Source organism: Oncorhynchus tshawytscha, linkage group LG12 (genome assembly GCF_018296145.1).
Source record: "Oncorhynchus tshawytscha isolate Ot180627B linkage group LG12, Otsh_v2.0, whole genome shotgun sequence".
NCBI classification, from domain to species: domain Eukaryota; kingdom Metazoa; phylum Chordata; class Actinopteri; order Salmoniformes; family Salmonidae; genus Oncorhynchus; species Oncorhynchus tshawytscha.
In genome coordinates, this window is record NC_056440.1 from 53,350,528 (window position 1) to 53,363,700 (window position 13,173).

Here is a 13,173-nt window from a genome sequence, read left to right on the forward strand (position 1 = left end):
GGTGGCAGGTACAGCCGACTATTGCTAGCTAACGTTAACTACCTTGCAAGAGAATCAATACGTAGAAACTATATAATATCGTCAAAAGTAATACTGCATTACTGTATTGCAGGGCTCTCTAACCCTGTTCCTGGAGAGCTGCCATCCTGTCGGGTTTCACTCCAAACCTAATCTAGCACACCTAATTCTAATAATTTGCTGTTTGATTAACTGAATAAGGTTAGTTACAACTAGCGTTGGAGTGAAAACCTACAGGAGGGTAGCTCTCCAGGAATGAGGTTGGATAGTCTTACTCTACCGTATTGATTTTTCCCCCATCCCTACTATTCACCCTCTGTAACAGTGTCTCACTCTTTCCTCTCACCCCCCGTCTTTCTCTTTCTTACTTACCCTCCAACAGTCACTCTGTCCTCTTTTCTTCACAACCACATGTTTCATACCTCTGCCCATTCTCGGTCCCTTTCTCTCCCATTTTCCATCTTCACAATAGAAAGCTTTTTGCTATCCAATATCATTATTGTCATCATGTGTTATTGTGAAATACTGATCCTGATTGAGCACACAATGTGTTTGTCCCAGCTGATCTGAGGTCAGCCCTGCTGTACAGTGGTGCAATGGATGTGTTGTCTTATCCTAGAGATCCAATCTATAGCGTTACATATGGGCACTGATCTCCCTGATGTCGTTTAGGTTCTACAATGAGTACACATGAAGCTATATTTGTCATGGATGTGGACTTCTGCTTATATTTGCGCTATAACGAGATGCACATTTATGGGTGACATTTTAGCAGAGTAAAAAAAACAGTGCTATTGTCAAAATGGCGCCCGCCTCACAGATACTGTGTGCGCCATTGCATCTGCATGATGAACGAACAATCACCACAAACGTTGCAGAACAATGGTTTTGAAATACATTTGATGACAATGTCACAGTCACACTTTGACACTAACTTGATTGTTGTTTGACGTTTGCAAAATGGTACCCTTTGTGTCAACCACGATTTCTATGTTTTTATTTTTATTTTGTTGTTGGTCTTAATTTGCACTGGGTGTCTTGTTTGTGATAGAAAGCTTTGTGAATATTATAAACCACCTCATAATCCCAATCAAACCAGTCCTGGCCTCTGGCACAAATTAAAATGTAATCTGAGAAAGGAATACACGAAGAAATGTGGAAACTTGGAAAGTGAACATTTGTAAAATAAATAAATAATAATAACAAATTGCCACTCAAAACCAAGGGGCAATACTTACGAACATAAGCAACCATTTACATTTTAAACGTTTCTCAGGCTAAAAATGTCAATCATTTTACTTGCACGTGACAGATCAGCCAATTAAAACCATTGATATAGTTGGACATGTTCCAACACTTCATAGAAGCGTCCTTAACATAATTCAGTTCAACAACATCATTAACATCATTAAAGCAACTATCATGTGTAGTTGATAGACTGGTCAAATTGCTCTCTGTGTGAAGTGCCTAGTCTACGTAATTGTTGCAGATTGTGGCAAGGGTTCGAATCTCACATGAGTACCCCCCAACACATGAATGTTGAAAAGGGCCGTAGCCAACAGCTTGAAAATGAAGATGAATAACTACTTTAATAAAGAGCTACCTCTTTCAGTCTTGTACACAAACACACTGGCCCTGTCCGAATACCCATACATGTGTCCTAAATAAACGTTTTCAGGACCCTGTCTTCCAAAGATAATTTGTAAAAATCCAAATAACATCACAGATCTTCATTGTAAAGGGGTTAAAACACTGTTTCCCATGCTTGTTCAATGAAACATAAACAATTAATGAACATGCACCTGTGGAACGGTCATTGAGACACTAACAGTTTACAGACGGTAGGCAATTAAGGTCACAGTTATGAAAACGTAGGACACTAAAGAGGCCTTTTTACTGACTCTGAAAAACACCATGGTCCCTGCTCATCTGTGTGAACGTGCCTCAGGCATACTGCAAGGAGGCACGAGGACTGCAGATGTGGCCAACGCAATAAATTGCCATGTCCGTACTGTGAGACGCCTAAGACAGCACTACAGGGAGACAGGACGGACAGCTGATCATCCTCGCAGTGGCAGACCACATCTAACAACACCTGCGCAGGATCGGTACATCCGAACATCACACCTGCAGGACAGGTACAGGATGGCAATAACAACTGCCCGAGTTACACCAGGAATGCTCAATCCCTCCATCAGTGCTCCGACTGTCCGTAATAGGCTGAGAGAGGCTGGACTGAGGGCTTGTGGGCCTGTTGTAAGGCAGGTCCTCACCAGACATCACTGGCAACAACGTTGCCTATGGGCACAAACCCACCATCGCTGGACCAGACAGGACTGGCAAAAAGTGCTCTTCACTGACGAGTCGTGGTATTGTCTCACCAGGGGTGATGGTTGGACTCGTGTATCGTCGAAGGAATGAGCGTTACACCGAGGCCTGTACTCTGGAGCGGGAGGTGGATGGTCCATCAAGGTCTGGGGCGGTGTGTCACAGCATTATCGGACTGAGTTTGTTGTCATTGCAGGCAATCTCAATGCTGTGCGTTACAGGGAAGACATCCTCCTCCCTCCTGTGGTACCCTTCCTGCAGGTTCATCCTCACATGAACCTCCAGCATGACAATGCCACCAGCTGTACTGCTCATTCTGTGCGTGATTTCCTGTAAGACAGGAATATCAGTGTTCTGCCATGGCCAGCGAAGAGCCTGGATCTCAATTCCATTGAGAATATCTGGGACCTGTTGGATCGGAGGGTGAGGGCTCGGGCCATTCCCCCCAGAAATGTCCGGGAACTTGTAGGTGTCTTTGTGAAAGAATGGGGTAACATCTCACAGCAAGAACTGGCAAATCTGGTGCAGTCCATGAGGAGGAAATGCACTGCAGTACTTAATGCAGCTGGTGGCCACACCAGATACTGACTGTTACTTTGATTTTGACCCCCCTTTGTTCATGGACACATTATTCCATTTCTATTAGTCACATGTCTATGGAACTTTTATGTCTCAGTTGTTTAGTAGGCCGTTTGAGTGGCCATTTAATAGTAAGCGTCATTTTAAAAAATCAAGTTTACTTTAAATGCACAGATGTCTTACTCATTCCAGCTTTGACAAGAACAGTTCAATTAGATATGGGGATGCGCTACCGAAATGAACAAATAGCGACACAGTTAAGCATGACACATTGTCAGTATGTGAAAATAGAATGTTTAATAAGAGAGATTTTTTTTTAATTGAGTATTTTCTAAATTCCAGGATGTTATACTCATTTTAGCTCTTCGTCTACTGTAGTAGAATTCGATGCACACTTTTCCATAATGCATTGGAAGAGGTGGGCTTCGAGTGATAGTCCCTAGTTCCCTTCAAGTACCAATACTAGGTGACTTTATTGGGAAGATGCCCAAAGCTTTTGAGGTGGTGTTCAAATGCAGGCTAAGTAGTTTTGGTTCTCCTTTAAATTATCATGACTATTGCATCGTAGGACACAGATTTTTTTTAAAGAAAGTTGTTGCCCAAAGTGGTTCTGTTTTCTCACTGAAAAGTGTTTCTCGACTTCTTGGCCTTTGTCAGAGCTTCTAAACGAAATACTAAATCATCTTTTGATTTCTGTATGTGTCGGCATCGGCGACTCGAGATGTAGCTGGGTTATTGATTTCATGTTAATCAGGCCCTTTGATTTGTTTTTGTTTCGTAGGCTACCTATTTAAATGAATGGATCAAGCCTTAGCAGTCATTCTGATCTCATTCCCAATGATCAGTGCTTTAGTTTATTATGTTGCTGTCCAGCGGTTCTGAATTTGTGAAGCACCTGACTTTTTCTGTGCATTAGCCTTTTGATTTGAACATATGAAATGTTTGTGTGTACTAAGCTATTTGCTTTAATTTATATATGTTACAGCACTTTGGTTTCAATAATAAATATGTTGAAATGGAAACAAATGATCTGTTTCTGTCTTCAGTCATTTTTAAATAGATAGATTTTATTTGACAAAGTCATCTGAATGTTAGTAGTAGCTAGTAGCCTAGTCAAGGATGCATCAATGCAATATTGACACATGACATTTTGTTTTACGGAGTAAAAGTAAACCTTGAATTTGTAGGTTTAAAATATCCCTCTAGCGGCAGGGTTGACCTATTTCAAGAAATGCCGTTGAGTTGGTGGATATAAAGTCTAAGATCTTTGATAGGCAGATGAAAAAGTAGTTCCAGGGTATAATCACTGCCAACTGGTGAGGTTAATAACATAGGGCTAACATGTGCCATGTCATCTAATGGGACAAGCTACATTTTAGCGTTATGTCACGTGCAAGTACATCTACGATTTGAATTGGCTGATATGCATTTTAAGCATAAATTTAACCGGTTGCTTATGTTCAAATATGGCCCCCAAGATTGTAAGATAGTCCTTTTGATTGGTTAGTTATTGAATGACTACTGTAAAACTATTTCTAAGTCAGTGTGTAAATGTTGTTACACACTGAAATTATGATGAGATTTGTTTGTTTTTTATCATCATTATAATCTTCATTAGCCATGTTTTCATGACTACTATTACTTATTTTGTTTGGGTGTGTTCTATTTTGCTGTAAATATTGTGTAAGGTGAGGATTCTGTAAAAAGAGTAAGACTATGTGAATAATAATAATAATTCTCCATTCCATACCTTAAGACCTGAGCATTTTTAGTCAACGGTGTGAGAAAGCTATACATTTCTATTGTTTCTTTATGTGTTATTGCATTAACCGTTTTAACAGTCACATGTCCCATCACCTCAACAAGAGAGAAACTTGCTTCGGGGAGAAGCTGCTCTTAATCATTAAACGTGGAAAACACGAAACTGAACACAGATCAGCGTCACAGTGCAACTTCATCCAACTGCAGGAGGCTCTGCAGTGATACAAAAAGTCACAACGCTAAAATCCACCATGCAAACGGAACATTCGCGTCCGCACAATGTTTCCATGGACTGAATTACTCCACGTGAACTTATTTAAATCCATGAGATTGATTAAAGAAAAAGAAAGTGTAAACTTGTAAACAATGTTGTTCTTGATTAAATTCCTACTAGAAAAAGTATATAAAAAGCAAACCCCTTGTGTTCTTCTTTTAATGCCTCACTTTTTTTAAATATACAATTTTGAGTACTCTCACGTGCCTGGAAGTAGCTAGCAAGCTAGCCAACTTTGTTGAATAAGCATCAGCCAGAGTGTGACCGTGGCATAGATGGTTCGATGTTGGATCACTCTATGGGGCTAATCAGGGACTGTCAATAAATTATACAATGTACATAGGACAATATTTTAGTTTTACTCATTAAATCAATGTTGTATATGAATTTTTACAATTTATAGTTGATTTGAGGTTTTAAGTATTTGAAACCAATGCCACATCAATCAATCAATCAATCAAATGTATTTATAAAGCACTTCTTACATCAGCTGATGTCACAAAGTGCTGTACAGAAACCCAGCCTAAAACCCCAAACAGCAAGCAATGCAGGTGTCTAGGAAAAACTCCCTGGAAAGGCCGGAACCTAGGAAGAAACCTAGAGAGGAACCGAGACCAAGTCTGCGTATCTCACATGGATAGGCAGACCATTCCATAAAAATGGAGCTCCATAGGAGAAAGCACTGCCTCCAGCTGTTTGCTTAGAAATTCAAGTGACAGTAAGGAGGCATGCGTCTTGTACGTGTAATAGGTATGTATGGCAGGACCAAATCAGAAAGATAGGTAGGAGCAAGCCTATGTAATGCTTTGTAGGTTAGCTGTATAAAACCTTGAAATCAGCCCTAGCCTTAACAGGAAGCCAGTGTAGAGAAGCTAGCACTGGAGTAATATGATCACATTTTTTGGTTCTAGTCAAGATTTTTTTATTGCGTCCTTTTCCGGGTAGCCGAAAGTAGAACACTGCAGTCGTTTAATCTAAAAGTGACAAAAGCATGGATTCATTTTTCTGCATAGTTTTTGGACAGAAAGTTTCTGATTTTTGCAATGTTATGTAGGTGGAAAAAAGCAGTCCTTGAAACAGTCTTGATATGTTCGTCAAAAGAGAGATCAGGCTCCAGAGTAACGCAGAGGTCCTTCACAGTTTTATTTGAGACAACTGTACAACCATCAAGATTAATTGTCAGATTCAAGAGAAGATATCTTTGTTTCTTGGGTCCTAGAACTAGCATCTCTGTTTTGTCCAAGTTTAAAAGTAGAACATTTGCCGCCATCCACTTCCTTATGTCTGAAAAACAGGCTTCCAGGGAGGGCAATTTTGGACTTCACCATGTTCCATAGAAATGTACAGCTGTGTATCATCCACATAGCAGTGAAAGTTAATGTTTTCGAATGACATCCCCAAGAGGTAAAATATATAGTGAAAACTATAGTGGTCCTAAAACGGAGCCTTGAGGAACGCCAACATTTACAGTTGATTTGTCAGAGGACAAACCATCTACAGAGACAAACTCATATCTTTCCGACAGATAAGATCTAAAACAGGCCAGAACTTGTCCATGTAGACCAATTTGGGTTTCCAATCTCTCCAAAATAATGTAGTGATCGATGGAATCGAAAGCAACATTAAGGTCTAGGAGCACGAGGACAGATGCAGAGCCTCGGTCTGACTCCATTAAAAGGTCATTTACCACCTTCACGAGTGCATTCTCAGTGCTATGATGAGATCTTAAACCAGACTGAAGCATTTCGTATGCATTGTTTGTCTTCAGGAAGGCAGTGAGTTGCTGCGCAACATTTGTTTACATTTTTTTGAGGGAATGGGAGATTAGATATAGGTCGACAGTTTTTATATTTTCTGGGTCAAGTTTTGGCTTTTTCAAGAGAGGCTTTATTACTGCCACTTTTAGTGAGTTTGGTACACATCCAGTGTATAGAGAGATGTTTATTATGTTCAACATAGGAGGGCCAAGCACAGGAAGCAGCTCTTTCAGTAGTTTAGTTGGAGTAGGGTCCAGTATGCAGCTTGAAGGTTTAGAGGCCATGACTATTTTCATCAGTGTGTCAAGAGATATAGTACTAAAACACTTGAGTGTCTCCCTTGATCCTAGGTCCTGGCAGTGTTGTGCAGACTCAGGACAACTGCACTTTGGAGGAATACGCAGATTTAAAGAGGAGTCCGTAATTCGCTTTCTAATGATCATGATCTTTTTGTCAAAGTTGTTCATGAATTCATCACTGCTGATGTGAAAGCCATCCTCTCTTGGGGAATGTTGCTTTTTAGTTAACTTTGCGACAGTATCAAAAATAAATGTTGGATTGTTCTTATTTTCCTCAATTAAGTTGGAAAGATAGGATGATCAAGCAGCAGTGAGGGCTCTTCAATATTAACTGATTTTTGTACTCTGACGTTCTTGGGTAGGTGGAGGGAGTCTGGAAGGGCATCTAGGAGTCTTTGGGTTTTGTTGATCCTTGGTTGGGGTCTGAGCAGATTATTTGTTGCGATTGCAAACGGAATAAGATGGTGGTCCGATAGTCCAGGATTATAAGGAAAAACATTGAGATCCACAACATTTATTCCACTGGACAAAAATAGGTCCAGAGTATGACTGTGGCAGTGAATAGGTCCTGAGACATGTTGGACAAAACCACTGAGCCGATCGATGATGGCTCCGAAAAACCTTTGGAGTGGGTCTGTGGACTTTTCCATGTGAATATTAAAGTCACCAAAAATGTGAATATTATCTGCCATGACTACAAGGTCTGAAAGCAATTCAGGGAACTCAGTGAAGAATGCTGTAAATGGTCCAGGAGGCCTGTATAAAACAGTAGCTATAAAAAGTGGTTGAGTAGGCTGTATAGATTTCATGACTAGAAGCTCAAAAGATGAAAACGCAGTCTTTTTTTGTGTACATTGAAATTTGATATCATGAATATTAGCAACACCTCCGCCTTTGCGGGATGCGAGCGGGATATGGTCACTAGTGTAACCAGGAGGTGAGGCCTCATTTAACACAGTAAATTCATCATCCTTAAGCCATGTTTCAGTCAGATCTCAGTGAGATTGCTAAGGCGAACACCGCCATGTTGTTTTGCCCAACCTAGATCGAGGCACAGACAATGTCTCAATGGGGATAGCTGAGCTGACTACGCTGACTGTGCTAGTGGCAGACTCCACTAAGCTGGCAGGCTGGCTAACAGCCTGCTGCCTGGCCTGTACCCTATCTCATTGTGTAGCTAGGGGAGTTAGAGCCCTGTCTATGGTCACAGTTAAGATGAGAGCATCCCCTCCAACTAGGATGGAGTCCATCACTCCTCAGCAGGTCAGGCTTGGTCCTGTTTGTGGGTGAGTCCCAGAAAGAGGGCCAATTATCTACAAATTCTATCTTTTGTGAAGGGCAGAAAACAGTTTTCAACCAGCGATTGAGTTGTGAGACTCTGAGGTAGAGCTCATCACTCACCCTAACTGGGAGGGGGACAGAGACAATTACTTGATGCCGACACATCTATCTAGCTGATTTACACGCTGAAGCTATGTTGCGCTTGGTGACCTCTGACTGTTTCATCCTAACATCGTTGGTTCCGACATGGATAACAATATCCCTATACTTGCCAGTTTTAGCCTTAGCCAGCACAGCACCATCTTCAGATTAGCCTTAACATCTTTAGCCCTGCCCCCTGGTAAACAGTGTATGATCGCTGGATGATTCGTTTTAAGTCTAATACTGCGGGTAATGGAGTCGCCAATGACTAGTGTTTTTCAATTTGTCCGAGCTAATGGTGGGAGGCTTCGGCGTCTCAGACCCCATAAAGGGAGGAGAGACCAGAGAAGGCTCGGCCTCTGACTCCGACTCGTTGCTTAATGGGGAGAACCGGTTGAATGTTTCTGTCGGCTGAATGAGCGACACCGGTTGAGCATTCCTACAGCATTTCCCTCCTGAAGCCATGAGAAAATTGTCTGGCTGTGGGGACTGTGCGAGGGGATTTATACTACTATCGGTATTTACTGTTGGCACAGGTGCGTTTTCAACATTCCCAACACTTAAATTACCCTTTCCTAACGATTGCGTCTGAAGCTGGGCTTGCAGCAGAGCTTTCCTCGCCATAAGGCGATCATTCTCCTGTATATTATGAGTACAGCAACTGCAACTAGAAGGCATAATGTTAATGTTAGTGATGGGTCGTTCACGAACGAGTCGGCTCTAAGAGCTGGCTCTTATAGGTGAACGTTGGGCGCTGGCTCGTATATCAGAAGAGCCAAATCTATTTTTAAAAACATTTTTAAAAATAAGATATGAATATTCCAAATATTTAAATGAATATAATTAACTAATTCAAAGGACGAAAAAAATTATATATAATAATAATAATAATATAGACCTAAATGCTCAAGCGCACATACATTTGTTCTGTCTATCTGCTCAGGCTAACAGCCTCACCTGTTGTTCCTGCAAATCAGACATGCAGTGTCAACCGAAGAACTAGAGATGCGTGATGGAGGGCCGAGCCAACTCACTCACAGTCACACACTTAGTAGCCGAGGAGAGAGAGGAAGGACAGCTGGGAAAACAGCAGCTGGAAAATGAGTCGGAAGCACAGTAGCATTTGGATGCATTTTAATAATGTAGACCATGTTAGAGCACAGTGTTAGAGCACAAATTCTCATATAAAGAGGGTTCTACGCACAACACACACCGGCATATGCGAACTGTGCACCCAACTGTGAAGCTAGCTGTAGCGGAGTTTCGAGAAATTGGCGGGCCTGCTAGTGAATGTGGTGGAGCCAGCACTTCCACACGTGGAGATGTAATCCACTCAGTCAAGTAGATCTACTCTGCGAACCACAGTAACGCAGTCTTCTATGGATCAGTTTATGCCAAAGTCTATGTCTGTAGCAAAACAAGGCCAAATTGATATTGCATTGGCTAAAATGATTGCCACCGATTTCCAGCTGTATTCGATAGTGGAGGACAGAGGTTTTAGAAATTATAGCAATAATCTAAATCCAATGTACACAATTTTAAGCAGGAAAACCCTTTCAAAATCACTTATTCCACAACTGTACGAGAGCACATGGGCATCAGTGCGGGAAAGAGTCCAAAAAGCTACTGCAGTTTGCCTTACCACTGACTGCTGGACGTCAAGGGTAACTTCTTCTTACATTTCGGTTACATGTCACTTCATTGAAGATGTTTTTGATGTCTAGCTGTCTTCTGGACTGCTTTGAGTTCAGCGACAGACACACCTAAGAGAACTTGGCAGAGGAACTGTTGAGAGTGGCCAGGGAATGGCAAGTAGATGGAAAAGTGGTCTGTTGTGTTAGCGACAATGCACATAACCAAAGCCATGAACCAAAGCCATAACATAACCAAAGCCATGAAAATCTTAAAATGGGCCCATCATCCATGTCCTGCCCACACAATCAACCTGATTGTAAGAGACGCTCTGAAGGTCATGAAGCCCACTGGGGACAAAGTGAAAGCAGCTGTGGAACAATTCCACAGGAGCACAATAGGTGCTCTACACAACGCCAGATGGGGGTGCCTGAGGCCTATCTTGATTTGTTTAACACTTTTTTGGTTACTAGATGATTCCATAAGTTTTATTTCATAGTTTTGGTATCTTCACTATTATTCTGCATTGTAGAAAATTGTAAAAATAAAAAATGAGTAGATGTTCTAAAATTTTGGACAGGTACTGGATACATTAGAATACAAAAACAGCCATGGTAAGCAAAAAAAAAATCACAAATCACCCAGAAAAAAAAACAGTTACATTCATCCACAAATAAATCCTCAATCAATATTTTAAGTTGCCTGAACGGCACCAGAACATCAAGATGAAATGTATTTAGAATTTTGTTCCAGCAATACGGTGCATTAAAACTAAAAAGGAGGTTTACCTAGCTCAGTGGAGACCCTAGGAACCTCAAGCGTTAACCAATCCTGTGAACAGGCAACAGGCAACTCAGGTGTGTATACTTCAACAGCAAAGTTAGATAAGATGGAAATTTATGAAGTAGAGCCTTGTTAACAAAAGGGTCTTTGGGTCTTTAGTGAAGTGCAGCCAACCTTTTTATACACGATACAGTGATGAGTATCAAAACTGTCACCTGTAAGACAAAGGAGCTGATCGTGAACTAGAGGAAAGGAGGGTCGAACATGCCGCCATTCACATCAACAGGACTGAAGCGGAGCGGGTTGAGAGTTTCAAGTTCCTTGGTGTCCACATCACCAACAAACACACCAACAAACAACAAGGTTCACTTCCAGCTCCGACAGAGATGGCCGCCTCGCTTCGCGTTCCTAGGAAACTATGCAGTATTTTGTTTTTTTACGTGTTATTTCTTACATTGGTACCCCAGGTAATCTTAGGTTTCATTAAATACAGTCGGAAAGAACTACTGAATATAAGAGCAACGTCAACTCACCATCAGTACGACCAGGAATATGACTTTCCCGAAGCGGATCCTGTGTTCTGCCTTCCACCCAGGACAACAGAATGGATCCCAGCCTGCGACCCAAAACAACGAAGTTGTAAAAGAGGGAAACGAAGCGGTCTTCTGGTCAGGCTCCGGAGACGGGCACATCGCGCACCACTCCCTAGCATACTACTCGCCAATGTCCAGTCTCTTGACAACAGGATTGATGAAATCAGAGCCAGGGTAGCATTCCAGAGGGATATCAGAGACTGTAACGTTCTTTGCTTCACGGAAACATGGCTCACTCGAGAGACGCTAACGGAATTGGTGCAGCCAGCTGGTTTCTTCACGCATCGCGCCGACAGAAACAAACATCTTTCTGGTGAGAAGAGGGGCCGGGGGCGTATGCCTTATGATTAACGAGACGTGGTATGATCACAACAACATACAGGAACTCAAGTCCTTCTGTTCACCTGATTTAGAATTCCTCACAATCAAATGTCGACACCATTATCTACCAAGGGAATTCTCTTCGATTATAATCACAGCCGTATATAATCCCCCCCCCCAAGCAGACACATTGATGGCCCTGGTCGAACATTATTTGACTCTTTGCAAACTGTAAACCACATATCCTGAGATTCATTGTAGCTGGGGATTTTAACAAGGCTAATCTGAAAACAAGACTCCCTAAATTGTATCAGCATATCGATTGCACAACCAGGGCTGGTAAAACCTTGGATCATTGCTATTCTAACTTCTGCGGCGCATATAAGGCTCTCCTCCGCCCTCCTTTCGGAAAAGCTGACCATGACTCCATTTTGTTGCTCCCTGCCTACAGACAGAAACTAAAACAAGAAGCTCCCGCGCTCTGGTCTGTTCATCGTACAAATCTGATTCCATGCTTCAAGACTGCTTCGGTCACGTGGACTGGGATATGTTCCGCATTGCGTCAAACAACAACATTGACGAATATGCTGATTCGGTGAGCGAGTTCATTAGAAAGCTCGAACCACTGCTTTTAACCAGAGAAAGGTGACCGGAAACATGACCGAATACAAACAGTGTAGCTATTCCCTCCGCAAGGCAATCAAACAAGCTCAGCGTCTGTATAGGTTGCAAGTTCAAACCCCCGAGCTGACAAGGTACTAATCTGTCGTTCTGCCCCTGAACAGGCAGTTAACCCACACATTGAAAATAAGAATTTGTTCTGACTTGCCTAGTTAAATAAAGCTAAAAAAAAAAATAGAGACAAAATAGAGTCACAATTCACTGGCTCAGACACAAGAGGTATGTGGCAGGGTCTACAGTCAATCACGTATTACAAAAAGAAAACCAGCCCCGTCTCAGACCAGGATGTCTTGCTCCCAGTCAGACTAAACAACTTTTTTGCCCGCTTTGAGGACAATACAGTACCACTGACACGGCCCGCAACCGACGTGAGTAAAACATTTAAACGTGTTAACCCTCACAAGGCTGCAGTTCCAGAAGGTATCCCCAGCCGCGCCCTCAGAGCATGTGCAGACCAGCTGGCTGGTGTGTTTACGGACATATTCAATCAATCCTTATCCCAGACTGCTGTTCCCACATGCTTCAAGAGGGCCAACATTGTCCCTGTTCCCAAGAGGGCTAAGGTAACTGAGCTAAACGACTACCGCCCCGTAGCACTCACTTCGGTCATCATGAAGTGCTTTGAGAGACTAGTCAAGGACCATATCACCTCCACTCTAGACCCACTCCAATTTGCTTTAATTCCCAAATAGGTCCACAGACGATGCAATCTCAACCACACTGCA